This window comes from Pseudophryne corroboree, chromosome 6 (genome assembly GCF_028390025.1).
Source record: "Pseudophryne corroboree isolate aPseCor3 chromosome 6, aPseCor3.hap2, whole genome shotgun sequence".
Lineage (NCBI taxonomy): Eukaryota > Metazoa > Chordata > Amphibia > Anura > Myobatrachidae > Pseudophryne > Pseudophryne corroboree.
The window spans coordinates 780,536,188-780,555,632 of record NC_086449.1 but is presented as its reverse complement, the minus strand read 5'-3'; positions in this window follow the sequence as shown (position 1 = coordinate 780,555,632).

The window sequence follows — 19,445 nt, the reverse complement described above, 5'->3', positions numbered from 1 at the left end:
CCCGGGACGCCCGACGGTACTTATTGTCCGTGTATAGAAAGTGTCGAACCTGCAAGAACTTCCAGAAGTCTGCCTGCGGAATCTCCCATTTTGCCCGAATCTCCGAGAATTGCTTAGTTCCGGACGGTTGAACTAACTGACCTACCCTAAAAAGTCCCTCCAGCGCCCAGTTTTGGTAATACCCCAGGGAGAGACCAGGTGGGAATGTCGAGTTGCTCAAAAAGGAGGTAAGAGGGCCAAAGACCGAGGAAATGTATGAATGTCGTCTTATCCCTTTCCAGAAGGATAGCGTGGGAGAAACAGTCGGGTGAGGGTGCGGGAGTTTGGGCAAAGTCGGGAGCCAAGGGAAAATTTCTGGGTACATCTGAACACACAGGCCCTCCAGGACCACCCATTGTTTAACCTCCCGACTCCTGGTACAATCCAAGACCCTGTTTAAGAGGATTGCATGGTAATAGGTTTTAATATCTGGAAGTTGAAATCCACCTTTTTTAGGCGGGCGAGTCAGAACAGATCTCCCAATTCTGGGCCTCTTACGGCGCCAAATGAATTGTTGGATCAAGGATCTAACTGTCTGGAACCAGGAGTCTGGGATTCGAACTGGTAAGGTCTGGAGGAGATAGAGCAATTTGGGTAGTGTGTTCATCTTTACTACGTTGATTCTACCTAGCCACGAAAGATTATGGTGTTGCCATCTGCAATAGTCATTTCTGATGGCCTGGAGAATAGGGTGGAAGTTCAGGGACACCAGACGTGATGAGTCGCTGGAAAGTTGGACTCCCAGATATGTAATGTGTGAGTCTCTCCATATAAATGGAAAAGTGGATTTCAAGACCGTTAAGTCCTTTTGAGGGGTTGAGATATGAAGGGCATAGGATTTAGACGTGTTAACTTTAAAACCAGAGATTGAACTGAAAATGTCCAACTCGGACATTAGGTGAGGAAGTGAGTGGGCAGGTTGTGTGACTGTCGTCAGTAGGTCATTTGCAAATAGAGCAAGTTTATATTCTATGTTACCTACTTGAAGCCCCTTAATATCGTCGTTCGCCCTAATAGCCCTGGCCAGGGATTCAATACAAAGAACGAAAATCAAGGGGGACAGAGGGCAGCCCTGTCTCGTTCCGTTACTTATAAAGAAGTTATCCGAAAGGGACCCATTAACTCGCACTCTAGCTGATGGCTGCGTATAAAGTGAAAATATTCTGTGGAGGGCTCGCGGACCCAGCCCAATGTGCTCCAGCACCGCCCTCATGAAGTCCCAATTTACTCTGTCAAAGGCCTTTTCGGCGTCAGTAGACAGCAACACAGTAGATGTCCTGCTGCTAGAGGCCAGATGTATAAGGTTGAGGATTTTTGTCGTATTATCTTTTGCTTCACGGCCAGGGACAAAGCCCACCTGGTCGCTGTGGATGAGGGATGGGAGAAACTCGTTCAATCTAAGAGCCATCAATTTCGCAAAAAGTTTAAGGTCCACATTGAGCAAAGAAATGGGTCTGTAACTGGAGCACACTGAGGGGTCCTTCCCCTGTTTGGGGATCACAGTAATGTGGGCCTCCAGGGATTGACGTGAGAAGTGGGTTTCCGCGGATATGGAGTTAAAAGCCAGTAACAATCTGGGGGCGAGAGTTTCCTTAAATGTCTTATAATAGGTGGCGGTAAAACCGTTCGGGCCCGGCTTTTACGTAGGGGTGTGATGGAAATAACGTGTTCCACCTCATCTAAGGTGAAGGGTGCTTCTAGAGAGTCATGGTCGGTGATTGACAACTGAGGGAACGCCACTTTAGCTAAGTATTTCCTGGATCTCAACATATTAGAAAGGGGGTCATGGGTCGGAGAGGGGTCACCTAGGTTGTATAGAGTATTATAATAATTTTTAAAGGACATTGCTATCTCTGGTGTCTTAAAGCATACGGAGCCCGCACTGTTTTTCATTGAGGGGATAAAAGAGGCCAATCTCTGGGACCTAAGTGCCTGTGCCAGCAGGCGCCCTGGCTTATTTCCCCACTTATAGTATTTGCTGTTACATTTACGCAAGGAGGCTTGGGTGTTATTGTTGAGGGTTGTCCGCAGTTGTGTCCGAGCTTCGGACAGCTCCACCAAATCGGAGGGAGACAGGGAGGATTTGTGGCGGGCCTCTAAGGAATGAATTTTATGTAGTAGTGTAGTGATTAAGGCCAGTTTATTTTTCTTCACAAAGGAGCCCAATTGAATCAATTTGCCCCGTATAACACATTTGTGGGCCTCCCAGACCATAAGTTTGGATACATCCCCCGTATCATTAATGGCAAAATAATCAGATAGCGCCTTATCTAGTTCTGACCTGCAATACTCATCATATAGAAGGGATTCATTTAGGCGCCAGGTCCAAGGACCAGGGGTTCGGGAGGGGGTTGAAAGAGATAGGAATACTGGAGCATGGTCCAACCAAGTAATGGAGCCAATAGAGGCATCCACTATTAAGGGAAGGTGTTTATGTCTCAGGAACAAATAATCTAGGCGTGAGTAAACCTGATGTGGGTGTGAGAAGAATGAGAAGCCTCTATCAGCAGGATGTGTGACCCGCCAGGAGTCAGCTAGTTGAAATTCGTGGAAGACCTTCCTAACTTGCCTGTGTTTTTGTTCAGAGAATTTAGGGGCTGGCAGGGAGGTGTCAATGGGGGGGTCCATGGTCCAGTTTAAGTCACCACCCAAAACTACAATCCCCGTCATGAAAGCTTCAAGTCGGGGAAGTTGGGCCCAAAAAAAGGACAGTTGGCCCTGGTTTGGTGCATAAAGGGCTATGAGAGTGTACGCCTGAGAAAATATAGTGCATTGGACCACCAACAATCTCCCTGGCACTAATTTATGGACAGAGACATCGGTTACTTGGAGAGCTTTTGAAAAAAGTATAGCGACCCCTTTAGATTTACTTTCAGGATTGTTGGAGTAGAAAGCTAGGGGGAATCTATGATTCACTAAGGAGGGTCTGCGTGCAGAGATCTTAAAGTGTGTCTCCTGAATCAGAGCCACATCAACTCCATCTGATTGCAGCGTCCGAAACAATTGGGACCGTTTCTCGGGGATGTTAAGACCTTTGGCGTTAATTGAGGTGAATTTAAGTATACCCGGGGCAGCCATCAAGTCGTATCACGACACAGAATAGCAGAACACTCGGACAGGTCACCAATGAAAATAAAAAAAACAGTACAGAAGAGAAAGATAGAAAAGAAAACAAGTACAGAAAATAGAAACATCATAAACAAAAACACACCCGCGATGGGAGAGCAGGTAAGTATATATACCAGCTTCCCAATAGGGCACATTGGCCGTGTGCGGGACCGGGGCAAGGGAGTCACCCCTACAGGCACCATTCTGTTATAAACATTATACATTAACCGGCAGTAACAACTAACTATCTAAAGGCATAGTCTCTATTCTAACCTCCAAGAATGAAGGTGAAACCGGGGAGAAGGGTGTGAGACGGAGTAGCAGTGGCGCAGGGCGGCATCAAATGTAACTCACCCAACATGCCACCTCTGAAACGCTCAACCCTCCTGCATAATAAGAGAAAGTCCAGGTTGCATAGCAAAAGAGAACGCTGTCCTCAGGTAGCGGAAGAGTCCTGGCTGACGGGTAGGGCTTTCAAGGTTTTCTTCTGAGGACTATGTACAACTTGCCACGATGCTCCGCTCCCGGCTGGTTGTGGCGGATGCAGGTCAGGAAAGACGAAATCCCAATCAGGAATCTTTTTGGGTGGGAGACCGAGACCGGAGCAGAAAGTGGGAAGGTCAGAGGAAGCATGCAGGGCGTGGATCTTTCCAGAAAGGGAGACCTGGAGGTTGAAGGGAAAACCCCATCGGTACTTCAGTTGTCGTTTGCGGAGTTCCTCCGTGAGGGGGCGGAGGGCCTTCCTTTGTTGAAGCGTATGCCAGGAGAGATCCTGGTAGATGGAAATCGGGTTGCCGTTGAAGTCTAGACAATCTACGCGACGTGCTTTATTCATAATTTCCTCTTTCTGAGAGTAATAATGCAGTCGATATATGACGTCCCGAGGTCGGTCGGCGGGGAGTCCTCTCGGTTTCAGGGCACGGTGAGCTCTGTCAAAGGTTATGGTGTTATCCGGACCCTTACCCAGAACTGCGTTGAATATTTTTGTCAGAGCATCTACTAGGCCTGTCTGGGGGACATCCTCGGGAATTCCTCTCACTCGGACATTATTTCTTCTACCTCTATTGTCCAAATCTAACACACGGAACCTCAGCGACCGGATCTCATCCGATTGAGCCTTGATAGCATCTGTAAGAGATCCCATGAAGACATCCGCAGAGTCACGATGGTCCTCCAGAACGGTCACCCTATTAGAAAGTTGCGATATATCATGCTTAATAGATGCCAACTCTCTGCGCATGGTATCCTGAAGATCCTGCTTAGTTGGAAGCGTTTTCATGAATTTCAAGATGTCCTGGAGAGCGGCATCGCCGTGCACGCTCGGGGTAGGTTGTTCCATCGCTAAAGGGGAGGCAGGAGAGGTGGTAAGGCAGGATGAGGGACTCGAGGGGGAAATTTCTCTGGAAGGCGTAGCGGGAGTAGGTTGTAGGAATGATCTCATTCCCGGCTGGGTCACGGTCTCCTTTGGTTGCGTAATATTAACTTTCTTCTTTCCGGATCTGACCATGCTGAGGGGAGGACAGATATTTAAGCGTGATCATGTGATAGAGAGATTAAACGTAGTGGTACTGCTCAGTACGCTGTGAGGTGCCTACAGCATGATGACTCCCAGTGGAATGGCACTAGCACGCCATTAATCAATTTCAGCTAACAGGGCAGCAAGCATACGTTGGGTATTATGTTCCGCATCCCCAGCAAGGAGAGGGCGGATGCAGTGCATCTGCGCCGCCAACTCACAGTAGACGTCTCGAGACAATTTGTAAAAGCTGTCAAGCAGGTGTAGATGCTGTAGAGTTACAGATAGAAGGCTGTGTATCTGGGATAGCCACTAGGGGGAGCTCCAACCCAGTATATATACTTCACAGAGCAATCCACTGTGTTATGGTAGAAGAATCAGTAGTAAAAAGTAATTGCACAGAAACAGCACCCACCTCAGTGATATCAAATAGCCCTCCAGTTGACCCCCCACAAACAGTGAAGCAGGGAAATTTAGTGGATAAATGCAGCAGTAGGGATAGCGGAGGGGTCCCACCTGGTCATCAGCTTGTCTCCTGGCTGCAGCAGCGTCCTCCAAGCCCAGGGGAAAGATGGCCGCCCAATTTGTATCTGGGTGAGGGAGACTGCAGCAGACAGTGTCCCCCGCACCTCTGTACGCCCCAGGAGTAAGAGGGTCTCGTCCAGGGGCCAGGGATGGCTCCGTAGCCGTCCGCCGGGCGCCGCAGCGGCGTCCCCGGAGATCAGAGCCGCCGCCGAGCGCAGCCGCGCGGGCAGGGGGAGACAGCTCCGTACCACAGCAGAGCCACTGCAGAGGACGGATTCCCCTGTTGTTGCTGTAGCGGTAAGCCGCGGAGGTGGGGATCCGGGGCGGGAGAGATGTCCGGTCCGCCGCGGGCAGCTTCAGCTGGGCAGGAGGGGAAATTTAGTCCCCGGCTTTTAGGCAGGGACCAGGCCGCAACCCGCAGAGGGGTAGGAGACCCCCCCTCGGCTCCGCGAACCCGGCTCCCACGACAGTGGGGTGCCTCCAGGCACCAAGGAGAGTGTTTGTGGGTGTGAGGTGGGATGATAAAGCCAGTGAAATGGGGTCTATGAGGCTATTTTGGCAGGAGCTCTTCTGAAGCCTGTATGCTTGCAATGGCTGCCAAGCCATGCCCCCCCTCCATGACTCTTAATATTTTATCGTTGAATGTCAATGGACTAAACTCCCCTCAAAAGCGAACCATGGCTGTCCAATTTAAAAAAACAAAAACAGAAAGCCGACATAATTCTTTTACAAGAAACACATTTTAAAACTGTACATCCCTCCTTGGCTTCGAGAGCTTACCCTCAGGCCTTCTACTCTACAACTCCGAAAAAACGTAAGGGTACTGCCATTTTGCTACATGCTTCACTTCATTACGCTGTTGAGAACTCTTTCTCTGATCCCAAGGGTCGCTTCAATATTGTTGTCCTACAGCTGGGGAACTCTTTTTTAACTGTCGCTTCAATTTATTCCCCTAATATGGAGCAGGGTGCCTTTCACTGCGATTTCCGCTCCCAACTTGATAAACTAATAAAGGGCCGGGTGATAATTGGCGGAGATTTCAATGCCGTCCCTGATTTAGTATGGGACCGTACTCAATCTCGTGTCCCTAGTCCTTCGACAGTTAGGGAATCCAGACGGTTAGCTGACTACATAACGTCCTCGGGGTATTACGATGCTTGGAGGGTATTGTACCCTTGTGAACGTATGTACACTCACTACTCTATTCCCCATGACCTTCACTCTAGACTTGATCTTTTTTTAGTGGACTCTTCCACAGTACAGGGCTTGATTAAGGCTTCGGTCTCCCCAGTGGTGTGGTCAGATCATTTAGCGGTTTCTTTGACAGTTACTTCTACTCCTACACCTCCCACAATTTTACGTTGGAGATTGAACTCTACTCTCCTTCTGAAAAAGGAATATATTACTCAGACTGAGGGGGTCCTGGAGGAATTCTTCTCCTTGAATTCCACGGACGATATGTCACCGGCTATAGTTTGGGAGGCTCATAAGCCCTCCATTCAGGGTCATTTTATTTCCTTAGCTAAAGCCCAAAAACTACAGGATCGCCGGGCAGTTGCGGACCTTGAGCACCAAATCAAAGAGCTAACGATCCGGCATCAACAGACGCCCAGACGCTCCTTATATAGTAAACTTCTGGCTCTCAAAGGCCAATTATACTAGAGATGAGCGCCGGAAATTTTTCGGGTTTTGTGTTTTGGTTTTGGGTTCGGTTCCGCGGCCGTGTTTTGGGTTCGACCGCGTTTTGGCAAAACCTAACCGAATTTTTTTTGTCGGATTCGGGTGTGTTTTGGATTCGGGTGTTTTTTTCCAAAAAACCTAAAAAACAGCTTAAATCATAGAATTTGGGGGTCATTTTGATCCCAAAGTATTATTAACCTCAAAAGCCATCATTTCCACTCATTTTCAGTCTATTCTGAATACCTCACACCTCACAATATTATTTTTAGTCCTAAAATTTGCACCGAGGTCGCTGGATGACTAAGCTAAGCGACCTTAGTGGCCGACACAAACACCTGGCCCATCTAGGAGTGGCACTGCAGTGTCACGCAGGATGTCCCTTCCAAAAAACCCTCCCCAAACAGCACATGACGCAAAGAAAAAAAGAGGCGCAATGAGGTAGCTGTGTGAGTAAGATAAGCGACCCTAGTGGCCGACACAAACACCGGGCCCATCTAGGAGTGGCACTGCAGTGTCACGCAGGATGTCCCTTCCAAAAAACCCTCCCCAAACAGCACATGACGCAAAGAAAAAAAGAGGCGCAATGAGGTAGCTGTGTGAGTAAGATAAGCGACCCTAGTGGCCGACACAAACACCGGGCCCATCTAGGAGTGGCACTGCAGTGTCACGCAGGATGTCCCTTCCAAAAAACCCTCCCCAAACAGCACATGACGCAAAGAAAAAAAGAGGCGCAATGAGGTAGCTGTGTGAGTAAGATAAGCGACCCTAGTGGCCGACACAAACACCGGGCCCATCTAGGAGTGGCACTGCAGTGTCACGCAGGATGTCCCTTCCAAAAAACCCTCCCCAAACAGCACATGACGCAAAGAAAAAAAGAGGCGCAATGAGGTAGCTGTGTGAGTAAGATTAGCGACCCTAGTGGCCGACACAAACACCGGGCCCATCTAGGAGTGGCACTGCAGTGTCACGCAGGATGTCCCTTCCAAAAAACCCTCCCCAAACAGCACATGACGCAAAGAAAAAAAGAGGCGCAATGAGGTAACTGTGTGAGTAAGATAAGCGACCCTAGTGGCCGACACAAACACCGGGCCCATCTAGGAGTGGCACTGCAGTGTCACGCAGGATGTCCCTTCCAAAAAACCCTCCCCAAACAGCACATGACGCAAAGAAAAAAAGAGGCGCAATGAGGTAGCTGTGTGAGTAAGATTAGCGACCCTAGTGGCCGACACAAACACCGGGCCCATCTAGGAGTGGCACTGCAGTGTCACGCAGGATGTCCCTTCCAAAAAACCCTCCCCAAACAGCACATGACGCAAAGAAAAAAAGAGGCGCAATGAGGTAGCTGTGTGAGTAAGATAAGCGACCCTAGTGGCCGACACAAACACCGGGCCCATCTAGGAGTGTCACTGCAGTGTCACGCAGGATGTCCCTTCCAAAAAACCCTCCCCAAACAGCACATGACGCAAAGAAAAAAAGAGGCGCAATGAGGTAGCTGTGTGAGTAAGATAAGCGACCCTAGTGGCCGACACAAACACCGGGCCCATCTAGGAGTGGCACTGCAGTGTCACGCAGGATGGCCCTTCCAAAAAACCCTCCCCAAACAGCACATGACGCAAAGAAAAAAAGAGGCGCAATGAGGTAGCTGTGTGAGTAAGATAAGCGACCCTAGTGGCCGACACAAACACCGGGCCCATCTAGGAGTGGCACTGCAGTGTCACGCAGGATGGCCCTTCCAAAAAACCCTCCCCAAACAGCACATGACGCAAAGAAAAATTAAAGAAAAAAGAGGTGCAAGATGGAATTGTCCTTGGGCCCTCCCACCCACCCTTATGTTGTATAAACAGGACATGCACACTTTAACCAACCCATCATTTCAGTGACAGGGTCTGCCACACGACTGTGACTGATATGACGGGTTGGTTTGGACCCCCACCAAAAAAGAAGCAATTAATCTCTCCTTGCACAAACTGGCTCTACAGAGGCAAGATGTCCACCTCATCATCATCCTCCGATATATCACCGTGTACATCCCCCTCCTCACAGATTATCAATTCGTCCCCACTGGAATCCACCATCTCAGCTCCCTGTGTACTTTGTGGAGGCAATTGCTGCTGGTCAATGTCTCCGCGGAGGAATTGATTATAATTCATTTTAATGAACATCATCTTCTCCACATTTTCTGGATGTAACCTCGTACGCCGATTGCTGACAAGGTGAGCGGCGGCACTAAACACTCTTTCGGAGTACACACTTGTGGGAGGGCAACTTAGGTAGAATAAAGCCAGTTTGTGCAAGGGCCTCCAAATTGCCTCTTTTTCCTGCCAGTATAAGTACGGACTGTGTGACGTGCCTACTTGGATGCGGTCACTCATATAATCCTCCACCATTCTTTCAATGTTGAGAGAATCATATGCAGTGACAGTAGACGACATGTCCGTAATCGTTGTCAGGTCCTTCAGTCCGGACCAGATGTCAGCATCAGCAGTCGCTCCAGACTGCCCTGCATCACCGCCAGCGGGTGGGCTCGGAATTCTGAGCCTTTTCCTCGCACCCCCAGTTGCGGGAGAATGTGAAGGAGGAGATGTTGACAGGTCGCGTTCCGCTTGACTTGACAATTTTCTCACCAGCAGGTCTTTCAACCCCAGCAGACTTGTGTCTGCCGGAAAGAGAGATCCAAGGTAGGCTTTAAATCTAGGATCGAGCACGGTGGCCAAAATGTAGTGCTCTGATTTCAACAGATTGACCACCCGTGAATCCTTGTTAAGCGAATTAAGGGCTCCATCCACAAGTCCCACATGCCTAGCGGAATCGCTCCGTGTTAGCTCCTCCTTCAATGTCTCCAGCTTCTTCTGCAAAAGCCTGATGAGGGGAATGACCTGACTCAGGCTGGCAGTGTCTGAACTGACTTCACGTGTGGCAAGTTCAAAGGGCAGCAGAACCTTGCACAACGTTGAAATCATTCTCCACTGCGCTTGAGACAGGTGCATTCCACCTCCTATATCGTGCTCAATTGTATAGGCTTGAATGGCCTTTTGCTGCTCCTCCAACCTCTGAAGCATATAGAGGGTTGAATTCCACCTCGTTACCACTTCTTGCTTCAGATGATGGCAGGGCAGGTTCAGTAGTTTTTGGTGGTGCTCCAGTCTTCTGTACGTGGTGCCTGTACGCCGAAAGTGTCCCGCAATTCTTCTGGCCACCGACAGCATCTCTTGCACGCCCCTGTCGTTTTTTAAAAAATTCTGCACCACCAAATTCAAGGTATGTGCAAAACATGGGACGTGCTGGAATTTGCCCATATTTAATGCACACACAATATTGCTGGCGTTGTCCGATGCCACAAATCCACAGGAGAGTCCAATTGGGGTAAGCCATTCCGCGATGATCTTCCTCAGTTGCCGTAAGAGGTTTTCAGCTGTGTGCGTATTCTGGAAACCGGTGATACAAAGCGTAGCCTGCCTAGGAAAGAGTTGGCGTTTGCGAGATGCTGCTACTGGTGCCGCCGCTGCTGTTCTTGCGGCGGGAGTCCATACATCTACCCAGTGGGCTGTCACAGTCATATAGTCCTGACCCTGCCCTGCTCCACTTGTCCACATGTCCGTGGTTAAGTGGACATTGGGTACAGCTGCATTTTTTAGGACACTGGTGACTCTTTTTCTGAGGTCTGTGTACATTTTCGGTATCGCCTGCCTAGAGAAATGGAACCTAGATGGTATTTGGTACCGGGGACACAGTACCTCCAACAAGTCTCTAGTTGGCTCTGCAGTAATGATGGATACCGGGACCACGTTTCTCACCACCCAGGATGCCAAGGCCTCAGTTATCCGCTTTGCAGTAGGATGACTGCTGTGATATTTCATCTTCCTCGCAAAGTACTGTTGAACAGTCAATTGCTTACTGGAAGTAGTACAAGTGGGCTTACGACTTCCCCTCTGGGATGACCATCGACTCCCAGCAGCAACAACAGCAGCGCCAGCAGCAGTAGGCGTTACACGCAAGGATGCATCGGAGGAATCCCAGGCAGGAGAGGACTCGTCAGAATTGCCAGTGACATGGCCTGCAGGACTATTGGCATTCCTGGGGAAGGAGGAAATTGACACTGAGGGAGTTGGTGGGGTGGTTTGCTTGAGCTTGGTTACAAGAGGAAGGGATTTACTGGTCAGTGGACTGCTTCCGCTGTCGCCCAAAGTTTTTGAACTTGTCACTGACTTATTATGAATGCGCTGCAGGTGACGTATAAGGGAGGATGTTCCGAGGTGGTTAACGTCCTTACCCCTACTTATTACAGCTTGACAAAGGCAACACACGGCTTGACACCTGTTGTCCGCATTTCTGTTGAAATACTTCCACACCGAAGAGCTGATTTTTTTGGTATTTTCACCAGGCATGTCAGTGGCCATATTCCTCCCACGGACAACAGGTGTCTCCCCGGGTGCCTGACTTAAACAAACCACCTCACCATCAGAATCCTCCTGGTCAATTTCCTCCCCAGCGCCAGCAACACCCATATCCTCCTCATCCTGGTGTACTTCAACACTGACATCTTCAATCTGACTATCAGGAACTGGACTGCGGGTGCTCCTACCAGCACTTGCAGGGGGCGTGCAAATGGTGGAAGGCGCATGCTCTTCACGTCCAGTGTTGGGAAGGTCAGGCATCGCAACCGACACAATTGGACTCTCCTTGTGGATTTGGGATTTCGAAGAACGCACAGTTCTTTGCGGTGCTTTTGCCAGCTTGAGTCTTTTCAGTTTTCTAGCGAGAGGCTGAGTGCTTCCATCCTCATGTGAAGCTGAACCACTAGCCATGAACATAGGCCAGGGCCTCAGCCGTTCCTTGCCACTCCGTGTGGTAAATGGCATATTGGCAAGTTTACGCTTCTCCTCCGACAATTTTATTTTAGGTTTTGGAGTCCTTTTTTTACTGATATTTGGTGTTTTGGATTTGACATGCTCTGTACTATGACATTGGGCATCGGCCTTGGCAGACGACGTTGCTGGCATTTCATCGTCTCGGCCATGACTAGTGGCAGCAGCTTCAGCACGAGGTGGAAGTGGATCTTGATCTTTCCCTAATTTTGTAACCTCAACATTTTTGTTCTCCATATTTTAATAGGCACAACTAAAAGGCACCTCAGGTAAACAATGGAGATGGATGGATACTAGTATACAATTATGGATGGACTGCCGAGTGCCGACACAGAGGTAGCTACAGCCGTGAACTACCGTACTGTGTCTGCTGCTAATATAGACTGGTTGATAATGAGATGTAGTATGTATAAAGAAGAAAGAAAAAAAAAACCACGGGTAGGTGGTATACAATTATGGATGGACTGCCGAGTGCCGACACAGAGGTAGCTACAGCCGTGGACTACCGTACTGTACTGTGTCTGCTGCTAATATAGACTGGATGATAATGAGATGTAGTATGTATAAAGAAGAAAGAAAAAAAAAACCACGGGTAGGTGGTATACAATTATGGATGGACTGCCGAGTGCCGACACAGAGGTAGCTACAGCCGTGGACTACCGTACTGTACTGTGTCTGCTGCTAATATAGACTGGATGATAATGAGATGTAGTATGTATAAAGAAGAAAGAAAAAAAAACCACGGGTAGGTGGTATACAATTATGGATGGACTGCCGAGTGCCGACACAGAGGTAGCTACAGCCGTGAACTACCGTACTGTGTCTGCTGCTAATATAGACTGGTTGATAATGAGATGTAGTATGTATAAAGAAGAAAGAAAAAAAAACCACGGGTAGGTGGTATACAATTATGGATGGACTGCCGAGTGCCGACACAGAGGTAGCTACAGCCGTGGACTACCGTACTGTACTGTGTCTGCTGCTAATATAGACTGGTTGATAATGAGATGTAGTATGTATAAAGAAGAAAAAAAAAACCACGGGTAGGTGGTATACAATTATGGATGGACTGCCGAGTGCCGACACAGAGATAGCTACAGCCGTGGACTACCGTACTGTACTGTGTCTGCTGCTAATATAGACTGGATGATAATGAGATGTAGTATGTATAAAGAAGAAAGAAAAAAAAAACACGGGTAGGTGGTATACAATTATGGATGGACTGCCGAGTGCCGACACAGAGATAGCTACAGCCGTGGACTACCGTACTGTACTGTCTGCTGCTAATATAGACTGGATGATAATGAGATGTAGTATGTATAAAGAAGAAAGAAAAAAAAAACCACGGGTAGGTGGTATACAATTATGGATGGACTGCCGAGTGCCGACACAGAGGTAGCTACAGCCGTGGACTACCGTACTGTACTGTGTCTGCTGCTAATATAGACTGGATGATAATGAGATGTAGTATGTATAAAGAAGAAAGAAAAAAAAAACCACGGGTAGGTGGTATACAATTATGGATGGACTGCCGAGTGCCGACACAGAGGTAGCTACAGCCGTGGACTACCGTACTGTACTGTGTCTGCTGCTAATATAGACTGGATGATAATGAGATGTAGTATGTATAAAGAAGAAAGAAAAAAAAAACCACGGGTAGGTGGTATACAATTATGGATGGACTGCCGAGTGCCGACACAGAGGTAGCTACAGCCGTGGACTACCGTACTGTACTGTGTCTGCTGCTAATATAGACTGGATGATAATGAGATGTAGTATGTATAAAGAAGAAAGAAAAAAAAACCCACGGGTAGGTGGTATACAATTATGGATGGACTGCCGAGTGCCGACACAGAGGTAGCTACAGCCGTGGACTACCGTACTGTACTGTGTCTGCTGCTAATATAGACTGGTTGATAATGAGATGTAGTATGTATAAAGAAGAAAGAAAAAAAAACCACGGGTAGGTGGTATACAATTATGGATGGACTGCCGAGTGCCGACACAGAGATAGCTACAGCCGTGGACTACCATACTGTACTGTGTCTGCTGCTAATATAGACTGGATGATAATGAGATGTAGTATGTATAAAGAAGAAAGAAAAAAAAAACCACGGGTAGGTGGTATACAATTATGGATGGACTGCCGAGTGCCGACACAGAGGTAGCTACAGCCGTGGACTACCGTACTGTACTGTGTCTGCTGCTAATATAGACTGGATGATAATGAGATGTAGTATGTATAAAGAAGAAAGAAAAAAAAAACCACGGGTAGGTGGTATACAATTATGGATGGACTGCCGAGTGCCGACACAGAGGTAGCTACAGCCGTGGACTACCGTACTGTACTGTGTCTGCTGCTAATATAGACTGGATGATAATGAGATGTAGTATGTATAAAGAAGAAAGAAAAAAAAACCACGGGTAGGTGGTATACAATTATGGATGGACTGCCGAGTGCCGACACAGAGGTAGCTACAGCCGTGAACTACCGTACTGTGTCTGCTGCTAATATAGACTGGTTGATAATGAGATGTAGTATGTATAAAGAAGAAAGAAAAAAAAAACACGGGTAGGTGGTATACAATTATGGATGGACTGCCGAGTGCCGACACAGAGGTAGCTACAGCCGTGGACTACCGTACTGTACTGTGTCTGCTGCTAATATAGACTGGTTGATAATGAGATGTAGTATGTATAAAGAAGAAAAAAAAAAAACCACGGGTAGGTGGTATACAATTATGGATGGACTGCCGAGTGCCGACACAGAGATAGCTACAGCCGTGGACTACCGTACTGTACTGTGTCTGCTGCTAATATAGACTGGATGATAATGAGATGTAGTATGTATAAAGAAGAAAGAAAAAAAAAACCACGGGTAGGTGGTATACAATTATGGATGGACTGCCGAGTGCCGACACAGAGGTAGCTACAGCCGTGGACTACCGTACTGTACTGTGTCTGCTGCTAATATAGACTGGATGATAATGAGATGTAGTATGTATAAAGAAGAAAGAAAAAAAAAAACCACGGGTAGGTGGTATACAATTATGGATGGACTGCCGAGTGCCGACACAGAGGTAGCTACAGCCATGGACTACCGTACTGTACTGTGTCTGCTGCTAATATAGACTGGATGATAATGAGATGTAGTATGTATAAAGAAGAAAGAAAAAAAAACCACGGGTAGGTGGTATACAATTATGGATGGACTGCCGAGTGCCGACACAGAGGTAGCTACAGCCGTGAACTACCGTACTGTGTCTGCTGCTAGTATAGACTGGATGATAAATAATGATATAAAAAATATATATATATCACTACTGCAGCCGGACAGGTATATATTATATAATGACGGACCTGCTGGACACTGTCTGTCAGCAGAATGAGTTTTTTAATTTTTATAGAATAAAAAAACACCACACAAGTCACACGACGAGTGTACTTTTTCAGGCAGACAATCACAATATACTATACTGGTGGTCAGTGTGGTCAGGTCACTGGTCACAGTGGTCAGTGGTCAGTCACACTGGCAGTGGCACTCTGGCAGCAAAAGTGTGCACTGTTTAATATGTACTCCTGGCTCCTGCTATAACCTATAACTGCTCCCCAGTCTCCCCCACAAGTAAGCTGTGTGAGCACAGTCAGATATTATACATAGATGATGCAGCACACTGGGCTGAGCACAGATATGGTATGTGAGTGTGACTGAGTCACTGTGTATCGTTTTTTTCAGGCAGAGAACAAGAACAGAACGGATTATTAAATAATAATAAATTATAAAACTGCACTGGTGGTCAGGTCACTGGTCATCAGTCACTAGTATAACTCCTCCTAAGCTCCAGTAAGTAAATGAAGTGTCTCACTCTCACTCTCCTATCTATTTTAATTTCTAAACGGAGAGGACGCCAGCCACGTCCTCTCCCTATCAATCTCAATGCACGTGTGAAAATGGCCGCGACGCGCGGCTCCTTATATCGAATCCGAGTCTTGCGATAGAATCCGAGCCTCGCGAGAATCCGACAGCGTGATGATGACGTTCGGGCGCGCTCGGGTTAACCGAGCAAGGCGGGAAGATCCGAGTCGCTCGGACCCGTGTAAAAAAACATGAAGTTCGGGCGGGTTCGGATTCAGAGAAACCGAACCCGCTCATCTCTAAATTATACCAAATCGTATCTGCCAAAGCCGCTAAAACCATGCGATGGTTACAACATAAGTTCTACTCTAAGGGTGACAAAGCTGACTCCCTCTTAGCTTCCTGCTTACGCACTCGTAAACAGAGGAACAGGATCCTCTTGCTAAGAGACCAACATCACAAGCTGATTTATGACCCGCAGAAAATATTACCAATCCCTGTATAACCTGCCTGCTCCGGACGATTCCATTAATCTCCAGGAGCGCATTGACAACTTCCTTTCTTCTTGCCCTCTCCCGGTTCTTTCCAACCAACAGATGAGTTCGCTCAATACAGAAATCACTGCTGAAGGAATTGATCTTACAATCAAATCATTGAGGAATGCCTCGGCTCCGGGCCCAGACGGTCTACCGGCACTATATTATAAAAAATTTAGTAGAATTCTGACCCCGGCCCTGACAGTATTGTTCAATGCGATTTTAGCCGGCACGCCCTTTGATGGCTCCACTACTAGAGCTGAAATAGTTGTCATACCTAAATCTGGACGTGACCTCATGGAATGTGGTAGCTATCACCCAATATCGTTGTTGAATTCTGATCTGAAACTGTTTGCGAAAATACTGGCAAACCGTCTTGCTGGGATGATCTCCTCCCTGGTTCACCCGGACCAGGTCGGCTTTATCCCTGGCAGACAGGCCTTTGATAATATTAGACGGGCAATTGATACTCTACACTTTGCTGACTCATCTAAAATCCCCTCCCTGGCGATGGGGTTGGACGCTGAAAAAGCGTTCGACCGCATATCTTGGCTATATATGGATTGCACCCTTCAACGCTTTGGTCTTTCGGGTCGTTTTCTCACTGGCGTAAAATCTCTTTATGCTTCCCCGTCAGCTTGTGTTCTAGTGAATGGCCTACTGTCCCCTCCATTCTCGATTACAAATGGCACGAGACAGGGCTGTCCTTTGTCACCCTTAATTTTCGCCCTAATGATAGAACCCCTGGCGTCCGGTATCCGCAACTGCCCGGATATCTCGGGGATCAAAATAGGCTCTTCTCAGTTTAAGATCTCTCTATATGCTGATGATATTTTACTTACCCTTTCGAACCCTCTTATCTCTCTCCCTAACCTTTTTAAAATTATACAGGAGTTTGGTGTTATTTCTAATTTTAAAATCAACGCTGCTAAGACAGAGGTATTGGACTTTCATCTGCAAGCCCCGTTAAAAGCTTCCTTATTCAGTAACTTCAAATTTGACTGGTAAAAATCCCGCTTGAAATACTTAGGCATATATCTAACCAGACAATATTCCCAACTGTATGTGGCTAATTATCCTGGGTTGATTCATAGTGTCACTAATGATCTCCTAAAGTGGTCTGGTCAGTTCATCTCATGGTCTGGCCGAGCTAACGCCCTAAAAATGAATGTCTTGCCTCGCCTATTGTACCTCTTTCAAGCGCTCCCGGTGCGGATCCCCTCACATGTGTTTTTAGATTTGCAGAAGAAATTCTCACACTTTTTATGGTCAGGCAAAAGACCTCGTGTTTGACTCAAGACTCTATACAATAGGACCAGAGAGGGTGGACTTGGGGTGCCCAATATTAAATTGTATTATTATGCGGCCCATCTCTCCCAGGCCGTTCTCTGGCATTCGCACATATCTTCCCGTAGATGGGTCCAATTGGAATCCGAACTTGCTCATGTGCGCTCCATCTCCACCCTTCTTTGGATCCCCCGCTCTCATAGGCCCCCTGAATATACTAATTTCCCATCCATAACATTCACCATCTCGCTATGGGACAGGCTTACTCTGATCTTTGCTCTATTGTCCCCCTCCTCCCGCTCTTTCACCCCTATGGGATAATCCACTGTTTGCCGGAGGTAGGGATGCGCATGCTTTTCAGCACTGGTTAGCTCATGACCTTCTGTTTATCAATGATATAGCATTATTACGTTCTTTTCCGTCTTTCTCAGATCTGCAGAGTCGATATGGACTCCCCCACAATGTTTCTTCCAGTACCTGCAATTACGTAGCTTTCACTTAGTTTTTCTCCAATCGCATAGCTCTTTGACCAGATCCCCTTTGGAATCATTATGCTTCCTTCGCTCTCCCTCTAAGGGCCTTCTGTCATCAATATATCGCCTAATGATTACTCGTAACCTACCCACATTGGCCCCACATGAGATAGCTTGGGAAACTGACTTACAGGAAAACATGGACGTAGACACCTGGGAACAGATTAAACAGAACCTAGTTTCTTCTGCGACCTCTATTAGACATAGAGAGAATTCATTTAAACTATTTGTCCGATGGTACTTAGTTCCGACACGATTAAGTAGAATATTCCCTTCCGCTTCGGATATGTGTTGGAGGGGTTGCGGGCTGAGAGGTACCCTGCTCAGGGGCGGATCCAGAACAAAATGACAGGGGGGGCACCACAATAGGGGAAGGAAGGGGGGGTTCGGCACATGTGCTCCTGTGAAAGGGGTGTGGCTTTGTAACAAGGGGTTTGGCCTCACAGAGAATGCCATACCCATGAGTCACACCCTCGTTTTCTTCACGCTGGGGGCATGGAGTACAAGGACAGTGGGTAACAGGATGAGAGTGCGGGGACGGTGAGTGAGCGGGGACAGGCCTGGTAGGGGACAGGGTGTGTGTACAGGGACAGGCCTGGTAGGGGACAGGGTGAGTGTGCGGGGACAGGCCTGGTAGGGGACAGGGCGAGTGTGCGGGGACAGGCCTGGTAGGGGACAGGGTGTGTGTACAGGGACAGGTCTGGTAGGGGACAGGGCGAGTGTGCGGGGACAGACCTGGAAGGGGACAGGGTGTGTGTACAGGGACAGGTCTGGTAGGGGACAGGGCGAGTGTGCGGGGACAGACCTGGTAGGGGACAGGGTGTGTGTACAGGGACAGGCCTGGTAGGGGACAGGGTGAGTGTGCGGGGACAGGGCGAGTGTGCGGGGACAGGCCTGGTAGGGGACCTGCCACACACACACACAGCCACAATTACATACATAGCCACACACATAAATAGCCACACACACACAGTCACATATGCACATGCAATCTCATATACGCAGCCACATATGCACAGATACAGACACACATACAATACACAGTCACATATGCACGGACTGTCACATACAGTATACACACACAGTCACATACAGTTTACGTGTACACAGACAGCTGCATATGCACACACAGTCACATACTGTATACAGACAGCCAGATACAGTATACACAGACAGCCACATATGCACAGACAGCCATATACAGTACACACACACACACACACACACACACACACACACACACACACACACAGAGTCACATATACAGACAGCCATATACAGTACACACAAACACACACACACACACAGTCACATATACAGACAGCCATATACAGTATAGTCACATAAGCACAACCAGCCACATATACACGCACAGCACATATATACAAACAACCACATATGCACCCACACACATATACACACAAACACAGCCACAGAATGTTAAAACATTAATACACTATCCCCCCTTCCCACTGTATTTTGGGCCACATAGTTACACGC